Below are 18,488 nucleotides of genomic sequence, written 5' to 3'. Positions count from 1 at the left end.
GCATAGCTGTGCTACTTTATAATGTTTACCATTATTGAATCACCCGCCGCGTGTGAGATGCGGTCAGTGATATGTTTTTTGACCACAAGAAGGCTATCAGCTGCAGAAATTCATCGTCAGTTAACAGAAGTTTATGTCTTGAATGCAATGAGTGAAGGTAAAGTGTGTCAATGGGTTAGAGAGTTTAAAAATGACCGTCAAAACGTCCATGACGAAGAACACTCAGGCCAGCCCTCTGTGATCACTGATGATTTGGTGGCTGCAGTTGAAACAAAGATTCGTGAGGACAGAAGATTCACAATTTCCACTCTTTCTTTGGAATTTCCACAAGTTTCAAGATCGGTTTTGTACAAAATTGTGTCTGAAAACCTAAACTTTAAGAAACTGTGTTCTCGGTTGGTACCCAGACTCCTCACAGAGGACCACAAAGGGAAGAGACTTGCCACTTCATTGGACTTTTTGATTCGTTATGAGGAAGAAGGGCATGACATGTTGAGTCAAATTGTCACTGTAGATGAAACATGGGTATCCCATATCACTCCCGAAAGCAAGCGACAATCGGAATGGAGACACACAATCTCACCCATCAAGGTCAAAACCAAACAGACGCTGTCAAAGCGCAAGATTATGGCAACTGTGTTCTGGGACCGGTGTGGTGTTTTGCTAGTGGACTTTATGCCACGAGGAATGACAATCAACTCAGATGCCTACTGTGCAACTCTAAAGAAGCTCCACAGAGCAATTCAAAACAAAAGGCGAGGCATGCTGACAAAAGGAGTTTTGCTCCTGCATGATAACGCTAGGCCTCACACCTCTCAAAAAACTCGGGATTTGATTGATTCTTTTGGCTGGGAAGTTTTGGACCATGCACCATACAGCCCCGACCTTGCTCCTAGCGATTTTCACCTTTTCCAGTACCTGAAACACCATCTTGGCGGGCAGCGCTTCAATGACGGCCATGAAGTGAAAGCGGCCGTGAACTCTTGGCTGTCGGAGCAGGCGGCCGAATTCTTTGAAGAGGGAATTAAAATCTTAGTTGTACGGTATGACAAGTGCTTAAATCAACAAGGCAACTATGTAGAAAAATAGGTAAAAGTGTGTAGAATCAGAAAATAAAAGTTTTTTTACAAAAGTATTTGTATCTTTTTTAAAAAATAAAAACGGCCCTTACTTAAAAAACAACCCTCGTAGTATTCTTTAGGATTTGCTCTGCATATCTTTTGGAAGTCATCAATAAAGTTCATTTCAAGTGTGTCAATTTTAGTTAGAAAACTCTGTGTAGCTAGTAACTGCTGATGAAGAATGTTTTGGCTGCAAATAATATTTCTAACCACATTGTGTATCAACATATCTCAGCACTCAACAGCCATGCAGGAAATTGTGTCTGCGTTAGTTTCCTCATCAGGTGTGAGCATGACTATACTCTGCTTCACTATATGAAGCCTATTCACAATCCCTTTCTATAAAAGTGAGAGCTGTCTGCAACAGTGTATCAAAACATTAACTTTCTTTGCCCGTATAGTTAACTACATATGAAGAATTCCAATTGCTATGCTAGGAAGATATTTGGTCTACTTCAATCTGATAAATGATGGTTGACTTTGAATGTCAAGTTCTGCACTACTATGCAACTTCTTAGTTTTACTTCCTGCAACAATATGGTAAGTAAAATCTGCACTATCATCCTGTTCTCATACTCTTGCAAATGATGACTAATGCAGAACAGGGCAGTACAATTATGTACAAAATATGACAGTACACACTGCATATTTTGAAACAAGAAGACAGGTTTCAAAGAATATGCAGGATCAATGCTTGCTCACAGATTGTTGGTGGAAGAGTTTTTCATTCTTCATTTTGCAAACTAAAATTACATAGAAAAATACTGAATGGAAAAAAACAAGGAATTTCGTTTCATTAAAATATATATACACACATTTCAATCTAAAAGTTCCTTTATTCTTTCTATTTTTATCCTTTACATTAATCTGTTTGAAACTGTTTTATATAATATGAAAAAGCTTCAGATTTAAGTGCAGATTAGCCACATCATTCAAGTTGTCAAAAGATGTCCATTCTGGAAGTTATCAAAGCCAATGTTTTTAGAGTTATGAAGGATATTACCTTGACTCCAGTACCATCCCTGGAAAATAAAAAAAAGTTTTGCACAATTTTGCAAAGACAAAATTGCTTTGGACTTCTTAAATGCTAGAAAAAAAGTGAAGAAGAATCTGTAATAAAATTACCCATCAGTCACAAATAAATTTTTCGTTTCATTTGGGCACAAACAGGAGGCAATTGCTTTATACTTCTATATATTTTTCCTTAATTTACAGCAATTTTAGCTTTGTCAGGCATAACTACTGCGCACAATGTGGTGGACCATTCTCTTCTATGGTAAATCAATGCATTACAAGTTCTTAGGAAAACTGTGCAATTTGGTTACTCCATTTGGTTGACAGCAGAATAATAAAAATACTTGCAGTTAACTTATGCTTCACATTAAGGACCTTTTTTTATGGAAACTGTTTGTTACAATGTCTGCACAGTGGTCTGAATTGTGTGTCACACTGTAAGTCCATAAATATCTGGAAGAGCTACTTTTCATTCATAGCAATGCATGACCCTTGTGGAGCTACAGGAAATGTACGATAAAACTGAACACATCTGAATAAACAATCTCACCAGATGTGTGACTGGACAAAGTCAGCAGGTCATTTTTAAGGGGGAAGACATTGTCAGAAGCAAAAATAGCATCTGTTGTGTAGCAAAACATTGTAATACAACAATTCTTGCTCTCTCTCTCTCTCTCTCTCTCTCTCTCTCTCACACACATACACACACACACACAGAGATATATATACCTAAAAACAAAGATGATGTGACTTACCAAATGAAAGTGCTGGCAGGTCGACAGACACACAAACGAACACAAACATACACACAAAATTCAAGCTTTCGCAACAAACTGTTGCCTCATCAGGAAAGAGGGAAGGAGAGGGAAAGACGAAAGGATGTGGGTTTTAAGGGAGCGGGTAAGGAGTCATTCCAGTCCCGGGAGCGGAAAGACTTACCTTATGGGGAAAAAAGGACGGGTATACACTCGCACACACACACATATCCATCCACACATATACAGACACAAGCAGACATATTTAAAGACAAAGAGTTTGGGCAGAGATGTCAGTCGAGGCAGAAGTGCAGAGGCAAAGATGTTGTTGAATGACAGGTGAGGTATGAGTGGCGGCAACTTGAAATTAGCGGAGATTGAGGCCTGGTGGATAACGGGAAGAGAGGATATATTGAAGAGCAAGTTCCCATCTCCGGAGTTCGGATAGGTTGGTGTTAGTAGGAAGTATCCAGATAACCCGGACGGTGTAACACTGCGCCAAGATGTGCTGGTCGTGCACCAAGGCATGTTTAGCCACAGGGTGATCCTCATTACCAACAAACACTGTCTGCCTGTGTCCATTCATGCGAATGGACAGTTTGTTGCTGGTCATTCCCACATAGAATGCATCACAGTGTAGGCAGGTCAGTTGGTAGATCACGTGGGTGCTTTCACATGTGGCTCTGCCTTTGATTGTGTACACCTTCCGGGTTACAGGACTGGAGTAGGTGGTGGTGGGAGGGTGCATGGGACAGGTTTTACACCGGGGGCGGTTACAAGGGTAGGAGCCAGAGGGTAGGGAAGGTGGTTTGGGGATTTCATAGGGATGTACTAAGAGGTTACGAAGGTTAGGTGAACGGCAGAAAGACACTCTTGGTGGAGTGGGGAGGATTTCATCAAGGATGGATCTCATTTCAGGGCAGGATCTGAGGAAGTCGTATCCCTGCTGGAGAGCCACATTCAGAATCTGATCCAGTCCCGGAAAGTATCCTGTCACAAGTGGGGCACTTTTGTGGTTCTTCTGTGGGAGGTTCTGGGTTTGAGAGGATGAGGAAGTGGCTCTGTTTATTTGCTTCTGTACCAGGTTGGGAGGGTAGTTGCGGGATGCGAAAGCTGTTGTCAGGTTGTTGGTGTAATGCTTCAGGGATTCCGGACTGGAGCAGATTCGTTTGCCACGAAGACCTAGGCTGTAGGGAAGGGACCGTTTGATGTGGAATGGGTGGCAGCTGTCGTAATGGAGGTACTGTTGTTTGTTGGTGGGTTTGATGTGGACAGACGTGTGAAGCTCGCCATTGGACAGGTGAAGGTCAACATCAAGGAAAGTGGCATGGGATTTGGAGTAGGACCAGGTGAATCTGATGGAACCAAAGGAGTTGAGGTTGGAGAGGAAATTCTGGAGTTCTTCTTCACTGTGAGTCCAGATCATGAAGATGTCATCAATAAATCTGTACCAAACTTTGGGTTGGCAGGCCTGGGTAACCAAGAAGGCTTCCTCTAAGCGACCCATGAATAGGTTGGCATACGAGGGGGCCATCCTGGTACCCATGGCTGTTCCCTTTAATTGTTGGTATGTCTGGCCTTCAAAAGTGAAGAAGTTGTGGGTCAGGATGAAGCTGGCTAAGGTGATGAGGAAAGAGGTTTTAGGTAGGGTGGCAGGTGATCGGCGTGAAAGGAAGTGCTCCATCGCAGCGAGGCCCTGGACGTGCGGGATATTTGTGTATAAGGAAGTGGCATCAATGGTTACAAGGATGGTTTCTGGGGGTAACGGATTGGGTAAGGATTCCAGGCGTTCGAGAAAGTGGTTGGTGTCTTTGATGAAGGATGGGAGACTGCATGTAATGGGTTGAAGGTGTTGATCTACGTAGGCAGAGATACGTTCTGTGGGGGCTTGGTAACCAGCTACAATGGGGCGGCCGGGATGATTGGGTTTGTGAATTTTAGGAAGAAGGTAGAAGGTAGGGGTGCGGGGTATCGGTGGGGTCAGGAGGTTGATGGAGTCAGGTGAAAGGTTTTGTAGGGGGCCTAAGGTTCTGAGGATTCCTTGAAGCTCTGCCTGGACATCAGGAATGGGATTACCTTGGCAAACTTTGTATGTGGTGTTGTCTGAAAGCTGACGCAGTCCCTCAGCCACATACTCCCGACGATCAAGTACCACGGTCGTGGAACCCTTGTCCGCCAGAAGAATGACGATGGACCGGTCAGCCTTCAGATCACGGATAGCCTGGGCTTCAGCAGTGGTGATGTTGGGAGTAGGATTAAGGTTTTTTAAGAAGGATTGAGAGGCAAGGCTGGAAGTCAGAAATTCCTGGAAGGTTTGGAGAGGGTGATTTTGAGGAAGAGGAGGTGGGTCCCGCTGTGACGGAGGACGGAACTGTTCCAGGCAAGGTTCAATTTGGATAGTGTCTTGGGGAGTTGGATCATTAGGGGTAGGATTAGGATCATTTTTCTTCGTGGCAAAGTGATACTTCCAGCAGAGAGTACGAGTGTAGGATAGTAAATCTTTGACGAGGGCTGTTTGGTTGAATCTGGGAGTGGGGCTGAAGGTGAGGCCTTTGGATAGGACAGAGGTTTCGGATTGGGAGAGAGGTTTGGAGGAAAGGTTAACTACTGAATTAGGGTGTTGTGGTGCCAGATTGTGTTGATCGGAATTTTGAGGTTTTGGAGGGAGTGGAGCTGGAAGTGGGAGACTGAGTAGATGGGAGAGACTGGGTTTGTGTGCAATGAGAGGTGGTTGAGGTTTGCTGGAAGGGTTGTGAAGGGTGAGTGAGTTGCCTTTCCGGAGGTGGGAAACCAGGAGATTGGATAGTTTTTTGAGGTGAAGGGTGGCATGCTGTTCTAATTGGCGGTTGGCCTGTAGGAGGATGCTGTGAATAGCCGGTGTGGATGTGGGAGAGGAAAGATTGAGGACTTTTATTAAGGATAGGAGTTGACCGGTGTGTTCATTGGCTGAGTTGATGTGTAGGTGAAGGATTAGGTGGGTGAGGGCAATGGATTGTTCAGTTTGGAACTGGTATAGGGACTGATGGAAAGAAGGGTTGCAGCCAGAGATGGGAACTTTAAGTGTGAGGCCTTTGGGGGTTATGCCAAATGTCAGACAAGCCTGAGAAAATAAAATATGTGAGCGTAATCTGGCTAGGGTGAAGGCATGTTTGCGGAGGGAATGTAAATAAAACTTAATGGGGTCGTTGTGGGGGTGTTGTGAGGGTGACATGGTATTAGAAGGTGGAAAGTTTAACATGAGGTTGAAATGAAAAAGAAAGATAGAAATATATGGGGAGAGATGAAGGCGAACTAGAAAGCAATTGGAGATCTGGTATGAAAAAAGGCGAAAAAGTGTTGGTTAAGTTGATCCTGTGGTGAACTTGGGTTGGTAGACAGCGATGTGCAAAAAGGTTAGGTGGTTGTGTTGCCGCTAAATCACGTTAAAAGACGGAGAAATTCGGGAAAATTTCGAGAAAATTTCGAAAAAACGTATTAAAGGAGTGGTGTTGTGGTGAAAGATTACGAAAATGGGGCTAACAATTGTAGAAATAATGACGTTAAAACCTGTGGGGAGCGGCTAAAATGATCAGTGATGTGCGAAAAACGGAAGTGTAAATAAAGTTAAAGTTATTAGAACTAGCCGAAATGGTTGTTAAATACGTGAAAGCAGCTGTTATAGTACTAGAAACGGTGAATATTATAGCGGCGGTAGTGTTGAAAGCGGAAAATAAAATTTTTTTGGTTATGGTTGGGAAGTGGGTTACGTATTGTTGAGCATATATAGGCGGGATAAAATTGTATAGTAGATTACGGTAAAAGGGGAACGTGAATACACAGTGAAACTACTGGTAAAAACAGAAAGAGAAAATATAAAGAGAAAAAAGAGAAATAAGACGAGAGGAAAGATTTCGAAATGTAAAGGCGACAATAACAAACGTAATTGTTGGGTTCAAATTAATGATATGGTTATAATAGAAGGAAACATTCCATGAAGGAAAAATATACCTAAAAACAAAGATGATGTGACTTACCAAATGAAAGTGCTGGCAGGTCGACAGACACACAAACGAACACAAACATACACACAAAATTCAAGCTTTCGCAACAAACTGTTGCCTCATGAGGAAAGAGGGAAGGAGAGGGAAAGACGAAAGGATGTGGGTTTTAAGGGAGCGGGTAAGGAGTCATTCCAGTCCCGGGAGCAGAAAGACTTACCTTATGGGGAAAAAAGGACGGGTATACACTCGCACACACACACATATCCATCCACTGGAATGACTCCTTACCCGCTCCCTTAAAACCCACATCCTTTCGTCTTTCCCTCTCCTTCCCTCTTTCCTGATGAGGCAACAGTTTGTTGCGAAAGCTTGAATTTTGTGTGTATGTTTGTGTTTGTTTGTGTGTCTGTCGACCTGCCAGCACTTTCATTTGGTAAGTCACATCATCTTTGTTTTTAGGTATATTTTTCCTTCATGGAATGTTTCCTTCTATTATAACCATATCATTAATTTGAACCCAACAATTACGTTTGTTATTGTCGCCTTTACATTTCGAAATCTTTCCTGTCGTCTTATTTCTCTTTTTTCTCTTTATATTTTCTCTTTCTGTTTTTACCAGTAGTTTCACTGTGTATTCACCTTCCCCTTTTACCGTAATCTACTATACAATTTTATCCCGCCTATATATGCTCAACAATACGTAACCCACTTCCCAACCATAACCAAAAAAATTTTATTTTCCGCTTTCAACACTACCGCCGCTATAATATCCACCGTTTCTAGTACTATAACAGCTGTTTTCACGTATTTAACAACCATTTCGGCTAGTTCTAATAACTTTAACTTTATTTACACTTCCGTTTTTCGCACATCACTGATCATTTTAGCCGCTCCCCACAGGTTTTAACGTCATTATTTCTACAATTGTTAGCCCCATTTTCGTAATCTTTCACCACAACACCACTCCTTTAATACGTTTTTTCGAAATTTTCTCGAAATTTTCCCGAATTTCTCCGTCTTTTAACGTGATTTAGCGGCAACACAACCACCTAACCTTTTTGCACATCGCTGTCTACCAACCCAAGTTCACCACAGGATCAACTTAACCAACACTTTTTCGCCTTTTTTCATACCAGATCTCCAATTGCTTTCTAGTTCGCCTTCATCTCTCCCCATATATTTCTATCTTTCTTTTTCATTTCAACCTCATGTTAAACTTTCCACCTTCTAATACCATGTCACCCTCACAACACCCCCACAACGACCCCATTAAGTTTTATTTACATTCCCTCCGCAAACATGCCTTCACCCTAGCCAGATTACGCTCACATATTTTATTTTCTCAGGCTTGTCTGACATTTGGCATAACCCCCAAAGGCCTCACACTTAAAGTTCCCATCTCTGGCTGCAACCCTTCTTTCCATCAGTCCCTATACCAGTTCCAAACTGAACAATCCATTGCCCTCACCCACCTAATCCTTCACCTACACATCAACTCAGCCAATGAACACACCGGTCAACTCCTATCCTTAATAAAAGTCCTCAATCTTTCCTCTCCCACATCCACACCGGCTATTCACAGCATCCTCCTACAGGCCAACCGCCAATTAGAACAGCATGCCACCCTTCACCTCAAAAAACTATCCAATCTCCTGGTTTCCCACCTCCGGAAAGGCAACTCACTCACCCTTCACAACCCTTCCAGCAAACCTCAACCACCTCTCATTGCACACAAACCCAGTCTCTCCCATCTACTCAGTCTCCCACTTCCAGCTCCACTCCCTCCAAAACCTCAAAATTCCGATCAACACAATCTGGCACCACAACACCCTAATTCAGTAGTTAACCTTTCCTCCAAACCTCTCTCCCAATCCGAAACCTCTGTCCTATCCAAAGGCCTCACCTTCAGCCCCACTCCCAGATTCAACCAAACAGCCCTCGTCAAAGATTTACTATCCTACACTCGTACTCTCTGCTGGAAGTATCACTTTGCCATGAAGAAAAATGATCCTAATCCTACCCCTAATGATCCAACTCCCCAAGACACTATCCAAATTGAACCTTGCCTGGAACAGTTCCGTCCTCCGTCACAGCGGGACCCACCTCCTCTTCCTCAAAATCACCCTCTCCAAACCTTCCAGGAATTTCTGACTTCCAGCCTTGCCTCTCAATCCTTCTTAAAAAACCTTAATCCTACTCCCAACATCACCACTGCTGAAGCCCAGGCTATCCGTGATCTGAAGGCTGACCGGTCCATCGTCATTCTTCTGGCGGACAAGGGTTCCACGACCGTGGTACTTGATCGTCGGGAGTATGTGGCTGAGGGACTGCGTCAGCTTTCAGACAACACCACATACAAAGTTTGCCAAGGTAATCCCATTCCTGATGTCCAGGCAGAGCTTCAAGGAATCCTCAGAACCTTAGGCCCCCTACAAAACCTTTCACCTGACTCCATCAACCTCCTGACCCCACCGATACCCCGCACCCCTACCTTCTACCTTCTTCCTAAAATTCACAAACCCAATCATCCCGGCCGCCCCATTGTAGCTGGTTACCAAGCCCCCACAGAACGTATCTCTGCCTACGTAGATCAACACCTTCAACCCATTACATGCAGTCTCCCATCCTTCATCAAAGACACCAACCACTTTCTCGAACGCCTGGAATCCTTACCCAATCCATTACCCCCAGAAACCATCCTTGTAACCATTGATGCCACTTCCTTATACACAAATATCCCGCACGTCCAGGGCCTCGCTGCGATGGAGCACTTCCTTTCACGCCGATCACCTGCCACCCTACCTAAAACCTCTTTCCTCATCACCTTAGCCAGCTTCATCCTGACCCACAACTTCTTCACTTTTGAAGGCCAGATATACCAACAATTAAAGGGAACAGCCATGGGTACCAGGATGGCCCCCTCGTATGCCAACCTATTCATGGGTCGCTTAGAGGAAGCCTTCTTGGTTACCCAGGCCTGCCAACCCAAAGTTTGGTACAGATTTATTGATGACATCTTCATGATCTGGACTCACAGTGAAGAAGAACTCCAGAATTTCCTCTCCAACCTCAACTCCTTTGGTTCCATCAGATTCACCTGGTCCTACTCCAAATCCCATGCCACTTTCCTTGATGTTGACCTTCACCTGTCCAATGGCGAGCTTCACACGTCTGTCCACATCAAACCCACCAACAAGCAACAGTACCTCCATTACGACAGCTGCCACCCATTCCACATCAAACGGTCCCTTCCCTACAGCCTAGGTCTTCGTGGCAAACGAATCTGCTCCAGTCCGGAATCCCTGAAGCATTACACCAACAACCTGACAACAGCTTTCGCATCCCGCAACTACCCTCCCAACCTGGTACAGAAGCAAATAAACAGAGCCACTTCCTCATCCTCTCAAACCCAGATCCTCCCACAGAAGAACCACAAAAGTGCCCCACTTGTGACAGGATACTTTCCGGGACTGGATCAGATTCTGAATGTGGCTCTCCAGCATGGATACGACTTCCTCAGATCCTGCCCTGAAATGAGATCCATCCTTGATGAAATCCTCCCCACTCCACCAAGAGTGTCTTTCCGCCGTCCACCTAACCTTCGTAACCTCTTAGTACATCCCTATGAAATCCCCAAACCACCTTCCCTACCCTCTGGCTCCTACCCTTGTAACCGCCCCCGGTGTAAAACCTGTCCCATGCACCGTCCCACCACCACCTACTCCAGTCCTGTAACCCGGAAGGTGTACACAATCAAAGGCAGAGCCACATCTGAAAGCACCCACGTGATCTACCAACTGACCTGCCTACACTGTGATGCATTCTATGTGGGAATGACCAGCAACAAACTGTCCATTCGCATGAATGGACACAGGCAGACAGTGTTTGTTGGTAATGAGGATCACCCTGTGGCTAAACATGCCTTGGTGCACGACCAGCACAACTTTGCGCAGTGTTACACCGTCCGGGTTATCTGGATACTTCCTACTAACACCAACCTATCCGAACTCCGGAGATGGGAACTTGCTCTTCAATATATCCTCTCTTCCCGTTATCCACCAGGCCTCAATCTCCGCTAATTTCAAGTTGCCGCCACTCATACCTCACCTGTCATTCAACAACATCTTTGCCTCTGCACTTCTGCCTCGACTGACATCTCTGCCCAAACTCTTTGTCTTTAAATATGTCCGCTTCTGTCTGTATATGTGTGGATGGATATGTGTGTGTGTGCGAGTGTATACCCGTCCTTTTTTCCCCATAAGGTAAGTCTTTCCGCTCCCGGGACTGGAATGACTCCTTACCCGCTCCCTTAAAACCCACATCCTTTCGTCTTTCCCTCTCCTTCCCTCTTTCCTGATGAGGCAACAGTTTGTTGCGAAAGCTTGAATTTTGTGTGTATGTTTGTGTTCGTTTGTGTGTCTGTCGACCTGCCAGCACTTTCATTTGGTAAGTCACATCATCTTTGTTTTTAGGTATATTTTTCCTTCATGGAATGTTTCCTTCTATTATAACCATATAGGTATATATATATATATATATATATATATATATATATATATATATATATATATATATATATATATATATATATATATATAAAGATGATGAGACTTACCAAACAAAAGCGCTGGCAGGTCGATAGACACACAAACAAACACAAACATACACACAAAATTCTAGCTTTCGCAACCAACGGTTGCCTCGTCAGCAAAGAGGGAAGGAGAAGGAAAGACAAAAGGATATGGGTTTTAAGGGAGAGGGTAAGGAGTCATTCCAATCCCGGGAGCGAAAAGACTTACCTTAGGGGGAAAAAAGGACAGGTATACACTCGCACACACACACATATCCATCCACACATACACAGACACAAGCAGGCCTTTACAAATGTCTGCTTGTGTCTGTGTATGTGTGGATGGATATGTGTGTGTGTGCGAGTGTATACCTGTCCTTTTTTCCCCCTAAGGTAAGTCTTTCCGCTCCCGGGATTGGAATGACTCCTTACCCTCTCCCTTAAAACCCATATCCTTTTGTCTTTCCTTCTCCTTCCCTCTTTCCTGACGTTGGTTGCGAAAGCTAGAATTTTGTGTGTATGTTTGTGTTTGTTTGTGTGTCTATTGACCTGCCAGTGCTTTTGTTTGGTAAGTCTCATCATCTTTCTTTTTAGATATATTTTTCCCACGTGGAATGTTTCCCTCTATTATATTAATATAATTATATATATATATATATATATATATATATATATATATATATATATATATATATATATATATATATACCTAAAAACAAAGATGATGAGACTTACCAAACAAAAGCGCTGGCAGGTCGATAGACACACAAACAAACACAAACATACACACAAAATTCTAGCTTTCGCAACCAACGGTTGCCTCGTCAGGAAAGAGGGAAGGAGAAGGAAAGAGAAAAGGATATGGGTTTTAAGGGAGAGGGTAAGGAGTCATTCCAATCCCGGGAGCGGAAAGACTTACCTTAGGGGGAAAAAAGGACAGGTATACACTTGCACACACACACATATCCATCCACACATACACAGACACAAGCAGACATTTGTAAAGGCAAAGAGTTTGGGCAGAGATGTCAGTCGGGACGGAAGTACAGAGGCAAAGATGATGTTGAAAGACAGGTGAGGTAAGAGCGGCGGCAGATTGAGATTAGAAATTAGCGGAGATTGAGGCCTGGCGGATAGCGAGAAGAGAGGATATGCTGAAGGGCAAGTTCCCATCTCCGGAGTTCGGATAGGTTGGTGTTAGTGGGAAGTATCCAGATAACCCGGACGGTGTAACACTGTGCCAAGATGTGCTGGCCGTGCACCAAGGCATGTTTAGCCACAGGGTGATCCTCATTACCAACAAACACTGTCTGCCTGTGTCCATTCATGCGAATGGGCAGTTTGTTGCTGGTCATTCCCACATAGAACGCTTCACAGTGTAGGCAGGTCAGTTGGTAAATCATGTGGGTGCTTTCACACGTGGCTCTGCCTTTGATCGTGTACACCTTCCAGGTTACAGGACTGGAATAGGTGGTGGTGGAAGGATGCATGGGACAGGTTTTACACCGGGGGCGGTTACAGGGGTAGGAGCCAGAGGGTAGGTAAGGTGGTTTGGGGATTTCATAGGGATGAACTAAGAGGTTACGAAGGATAGGTGGACGGCGGAAAGACACTCTTGGTGGAGTGGGGAGGATTTCATGAAGGATGGATCTCATTTCAGGGTAGGATTTGAGGAAGTCGTATCCCTGCTGGAGAGCCACATTCAGAATCTGATCCAGTCCCGGAAAGTATCCTGTCACAAGTGGGGCACTTTTGGGGTTCTTCTGTGGAAGGTTCCGGGTTTGAGGAGATGAGGAAGTGGCTCTGGTTATTTGCTTCTGTACCAGGTCGGGAGGGTAGTTACGGGATGCAAAAGCTGTTTTCAGGTTGTTGGTGTAATGGTTCAAGGATTCCGGACTGGAGCAGATTCGTTTGCCACGAAGACCTAGGCTGTAGGGAAGGGACCGTTTGATGTGGAATGGGTGGCAGCTGTCATAATGGAGGTACTGTTGCTTGTTGGTGGGTTTGATGTGGACGGACGTGTGAAGCTGGCCATTGGACAGGTGGAGGTCAACGTCAAGGAAAGTGGCATGGGATTTAGAGTAGGACCAGGTGAATCTGATGGAACCAAAGGAGTTGAGGTTGGAGAGGAAATTCTGGAGTTCTTCTTCACTTTGAGTCCAGATCATGAAAATGTCATCAATAAATCTGTACCAAACTTTGGGTTGGCAGGCCTGGGTAACCAAGAAGGCTTCCTCTAAGCGACCCATGAATAGGTTGGCGTACGAGGGGGCCATCCTGGTACCAATGGCTGTTCCCTTTAATTGTTGGTATGTCTGGCCTTCAAAAGTGAAGAAGTTGTGGGTCAGGATGAAGCTGGCTAAGGTAATGAGGAAAGAGGTTTTAGGTAGTGCGGCAGGTGATCGGCGTGAAAGGAAGTGCTCCATCGCAGCGAGGCCCTGGACATGCGGAATATTTGTGTATAAGGAAGTGGCATCAATGGTTACAAGGATGGTTTCCGGGGGTAACAGACTGGGTAGGGATTCCAGGCGTCCGAGAAAGTGGTTGGTGTCTTTGATGAAGGATGGGAGACTGCATGTAATGGGTTGAAGGTGTTGATCTACGTAGGCAGAGATGCGTTCTGTGGGGGCTTGGTAACCAGCTACAATGGGACGGCCGGGATGATTGGGTTTGTGAATTTTAGGAAGAAGGTAGAAGGCAGGGGTGCGGGGTATCGGTGGGGTCAGGAGGTTGATGGAGTCAGGTGAAAGGTTTTGTAGGGGGCCTAAGGTTCTGAGGATTCCTTGTAGCTCCGCCTGGACATCAGGAATGGGATTACCATGGCAAACTTTGTAAGTAGTGTTGTCTGAAAGCTGACGCAGTCCCTCAGCCACATACTCCCGACGATCAAGTACCACAGTCGTGGAACCCTTGTCCGCCGGAAGAATGACGATGGATTGGTCAGCCTTCAGATCACGGATAGCCTGGGCTTCAGCAGTGGTGATGTTGGGAGTAGGATTAAGGTTTTTTAAGGAGGATTGAGAGGCAAGGCTGGAAGTCAGTAATTCCTGGAAGGTTTGGAGAGGGTGATTTTGAGGAAGAGGAGGTGGGTCCCGCTGTGACGGAGGACGGAACTGTTCCAGGCAGGGTTCAATTTGGATAGTATCTTGGGGAGTTGGATCATTAGGAGTAGGATTAGGATCATTTTTCTTCGTGGCAAAGTGATATTTCCAGCAGAGAGTACGGGTGTAGGACAGTAAATCATTGACAAGGGCTGTTTGGTTAAATCTGGGAGTGGGGCTGAAGGTGAGGCCTTTGGATAGGACAGAGGTTTCGGATTGGGAGAGAGGTTTGGAGGAGAGGTTAACTACTGAATTGGGGTGTTGTGGTTCCAGATTGTGTTGATTGGAATTTTCAGGTTTTGGAGGGAGTGGAGCTGGAAGTGGGAGATTGAGTAGATGGGAGAGACTGGGTTTGTGTGCAATGAGAGGTGGTTGAGGTTTGCTGGAAAGGTTGTGAAGGGTGAGTGAGTTGCCTTTCCGGAGGTGGGAAACCAGGAGATTGGATAGTTTTTTAAGGTGGAGGGTGGCATGCTGTTCTAATTTGCGGTTGGCCTGTAGGAGGATGCTCTGAACAACCGGTGTGGATGTGGGAGAGGAAAGATTGAGGACTTTTATTAGGGACAGGAGTTGATGGGTGTGTTGATTGGCTGAGTGGATGTGTAGGTGAAGGATTAGGTGGGTGAGGGCAATGGATTGTTCGGTTTGGAACTGGTATAGGGACTGATGGAAAGAAGGGTTGCAGCCAGAGATGGGAACTTTAAGTGTGAGGCCTTTGGGGGTGATGCCAAATGTCAGACAAGCCTGAGAAAATAAAATATGTGAGTGTAATCTGGCTAGGGCGAAGGCATGTTTGCGGAGGGAATGTAAATAAAACTTAATGGGGTCGTTGTGGAGGTGTTGTGAGGGTGACATGGTACTAGAAGGTGGAAAGTGGAACACGAGGCTGAAATGAAAATGAAAATAAATATAAAAATATATGGGGTTAGATAAAGGTAAAACTAGAAAGCAAATGGAGATCTGGTGTGAAAAAAGGCGAAAAAGGGTTGGTTAGAGCTGGGCTATGTTGATCCTGTGGTGAACTTGTGTAGGTAGATAATGATGTGCATAAAGGTTAGGTGGTTGTGTTGCCGCCAAAACACGTTAAAGGGTGGAGAAATACGGGAAAATTTCGAAAAAACTACGTGAGGATGTATTAAAAGGGTAGTTTGGTGGTGGCAGATTATGGAAATGAAGCTAACAATTGTCTGATGAAGAAATAATGACGTTAAAACCTGTGGGAAGCGGCTAAAAATGATCGATGATGTGAGAAAAACGGAAATGGAAATAAAGCAAAAGATATTAAAACTAGCCGAAAAGGTTGTTTAATAGCTGAAAGGAACTGTTTGTGAACTGGAAACGGTGGATTTTATAGCAGCGGTAGTGTTGAAAGCGGAAAAAGAAAAAAAGAAAAAAAAAATTTTTGGTTATGGTTTGGAAGTGGGTTACGTATTATTACGTATTATTGAGTATATATCGGCGGGATAAAATTGTATACTGGATTACGGTAAAAAAGGAGAAGGTGAATAGAAAGTAAAACTGCTGGCAAAAACGGAAGGAGGAAATAAGATGACAGAAAAGACTACGAAATGTAACAGTGACAATAACAATAACAATAACAAACGTGATTGTTGGGTTCAAATTAATGATATGAATATAATAGAGGGAAACATTCCACGTGGGAAAAATATATTTAAAAGAAAGATGATGAGACTTACCAAACAAAAGCGCTGGCAGGTCGATAGACACACAAACAAACACAAACATACACACAAAATTCTAGCTTTCGCAACCAACGGTTGCCTCGTCAGGAAAGAGGGAAGGAGAAGGAAAGACAAAAGGATATGGGTTTTAAGGGAGAGGGTAAGGAGTCATTCCAATCCCGGGAGCGGAAAGACTTACCTTAGGGGGAAAAAAGGACAGGTATACACTTGCACACACACACATATCCATCCACACATACACAGACACAAGCAGACATTTGTAAAGGCAAAGAGTTTGGGCAGAGATGTCAGTCGGGACGGAAGTACAGAGGCAAAGATGATGTTGAAAGACAGGTGAGGTATGAGCGGCGGCAGATTGAGATTAGAAATTAGCGGAGATTGAGGCCAGGCAGATAGCGAGAAGAGAGGATATGCTGAAGGGCAAGTTCCCATCTCCGGAGTTCTGACAGGTTGGTGTTAGTGGGAAGTATCCAGATAACCCGGACGGTGTAACACTGTGCCAAGATGTGCTGGCCGTGCACCAAGGCATTTCTTTTAAATATATTTTTCCCACGTGGAATGTTTCCCTCTATTATATATATATATATATATATATATATATATATATATATATATATATATAGTTATAATAATGTGTGTCTGTCGACCTGCCAGCACTTTCATTTGGTAAGTCACATCATCTTTGTTTTTAGGTATATATATATATATATATATATATATATATATATATATATATATATATATATATGTGTGTGTGTGTGTGTGTGTGTGTGTGTGTGTGTGTGTGTGTGTGTGTATGTATGTAAAATAGAGGGAAACATTCAACGTGGGAAAAATATATCTAAAAACAACAAAGATGATGAGACTTACCAAACAAAAGCACTGGCAGGTCGATAGACACACAAACAAACACAAACATACACACAAAATTCAAGCTTTCGCAACAAATAGTTGCTTCATCAAGAAAGAGGGAAGGAGAGGGAAAGACGAAAGGATGTGGGTTTTAAGGGAGAGGGTAAGGAGTCATTCCAATCCCGGGAGTGGAAAGACTTACCTTAGAGGTAAGCTTGAAATTTTGTGTGTGTGTTTCTGTTGTTTTATTGTGTCTATCTACCAGCGCTTTCCCTTTTGGTAAGTCATGGAATTTTGGTTTTTAATATATTTTTCCCATGTGGAATGTTTCTTTTTATTTTTTCTGCTGTACCCCCATTTGGCTGGTGGCAGGCATGTAGAAGGTGGTGGTATCATTAGAAACTTATTACAAAATGCAGCAACACATTCAGATCATTGCCTGATTCAAATCTCAGCATAAAAGAGTAATGTAATGTACATAAGCAGTTGAAAGCATCCAGTGTTGTTTCACTGCACAATCAGTGTTGAGTTACAATATTAAAGCATCAGCAAAATCAAGCAATGGAAAGTCCAGATTGGAATATCAACAATTGTGAAAAAGACAGACTGCTACTCACCATAAAGATGACATGCTGATTTGCAGAAATGAAAGAAAAACACACACTCACACAAGCAGGTACACCACATGCACACATGACCACTATCTCTGGCCACTCTAGCTGGACAGCAACAGTTGTATTGAACAAAAGCAGCACTCAGGAGTGGGGTAGGGAAGGGTGAGGGATAGAAGAGTAAAGTGGAGGGAAGAGAGGGGCACTGCCTGGTGGAGAGTGGAGTCTACTGTAGAAGGTAGCAGAACAAGGCTGCCAGGAGCAATGTCAGGAGGCTGTGTGTGTGTGTGTGTGTGTGTGTGAGGGGGTGGGGGGGGGACAGGTAGCAGGAAAGGAGAGAAGCAGAGAAGGGAAAAGACTGGTAGGTGCCTAGGCAGAGAACAAGCACAATGAGAGTGAGGACATGAATTGGGAGGAGGTTACAGGAGAGAGAGGGAAAAAGCTGATAGGTAGAGGGTGTGGGGCAGTAGGTTGCCATAGGTTGAGGCTGGGATATTTTCAGGATCAGAGAATGTGTTGTAAGGATAACTCCCATCTGTGCAGTTCAGAAAAGCCAGTGGTGGAGGGGAGGATCCAATTGGACTGGGTAGTGAAGTACCCATTAAAATCAAGAATGTTGTCCCACAGGGTCGTCTACTTTGCTCCTAGCCACAGTTTGGCAGTACCCATTCAGCCTGGTAGACAGATGGTTGGTAGTCAGCAGCCATGCCATATACAGCTCTGCTGCAGTTATTGCACAGCTTTTTATATTGATATGACAGTCAGCTGTCTATCAAGATTAATG

At 44.1% G+C, this 18,488-nt stretch overlaps 1 protein-coding gene across 1 annotated transcript in view; it reads right to left on the bottom strand.

The window, feature by feature from the left end:
* Positions 1–1,991: 1,991 nt before the first annotated feature.
* The window catches only part of LOC126188180 (cystatin-C-like), a 49,897-nt gene continuing 33,400 nt past the window's right edge, over positions 1,992–18,488 (bottom strand). The window contains exon 5 of the mRNA XM_049929702.1: positions 1,992–2,143. The gene's annotated coding sequence lies outside the window, so the exon portion shown is untranslated. The remainder of the gene's footprint in view (positions 2,144–18,488) is intronic.

Source organism: Schistocerca cancellata, chromosome 5 (assembly GCF_023864275.1).
Source record: "Schistocerca cancellata isolate TAMUIC-IGC-003103 chromosome 5, iqSchCanc2.1, whole genome shotgun sequence".
NCBI classification, from domain to species: Eukaryota; Metazoa; Arthropoda; class Insecta; order Orthoptera; family Acrididae; genus Schistocerca; species Schistocerca cancellata.
The sequence above is the reverse complement of the archived record's forward strand: the minus strand, read 5'-3'. Positions and strand labels throughout refer to the sequence as shown.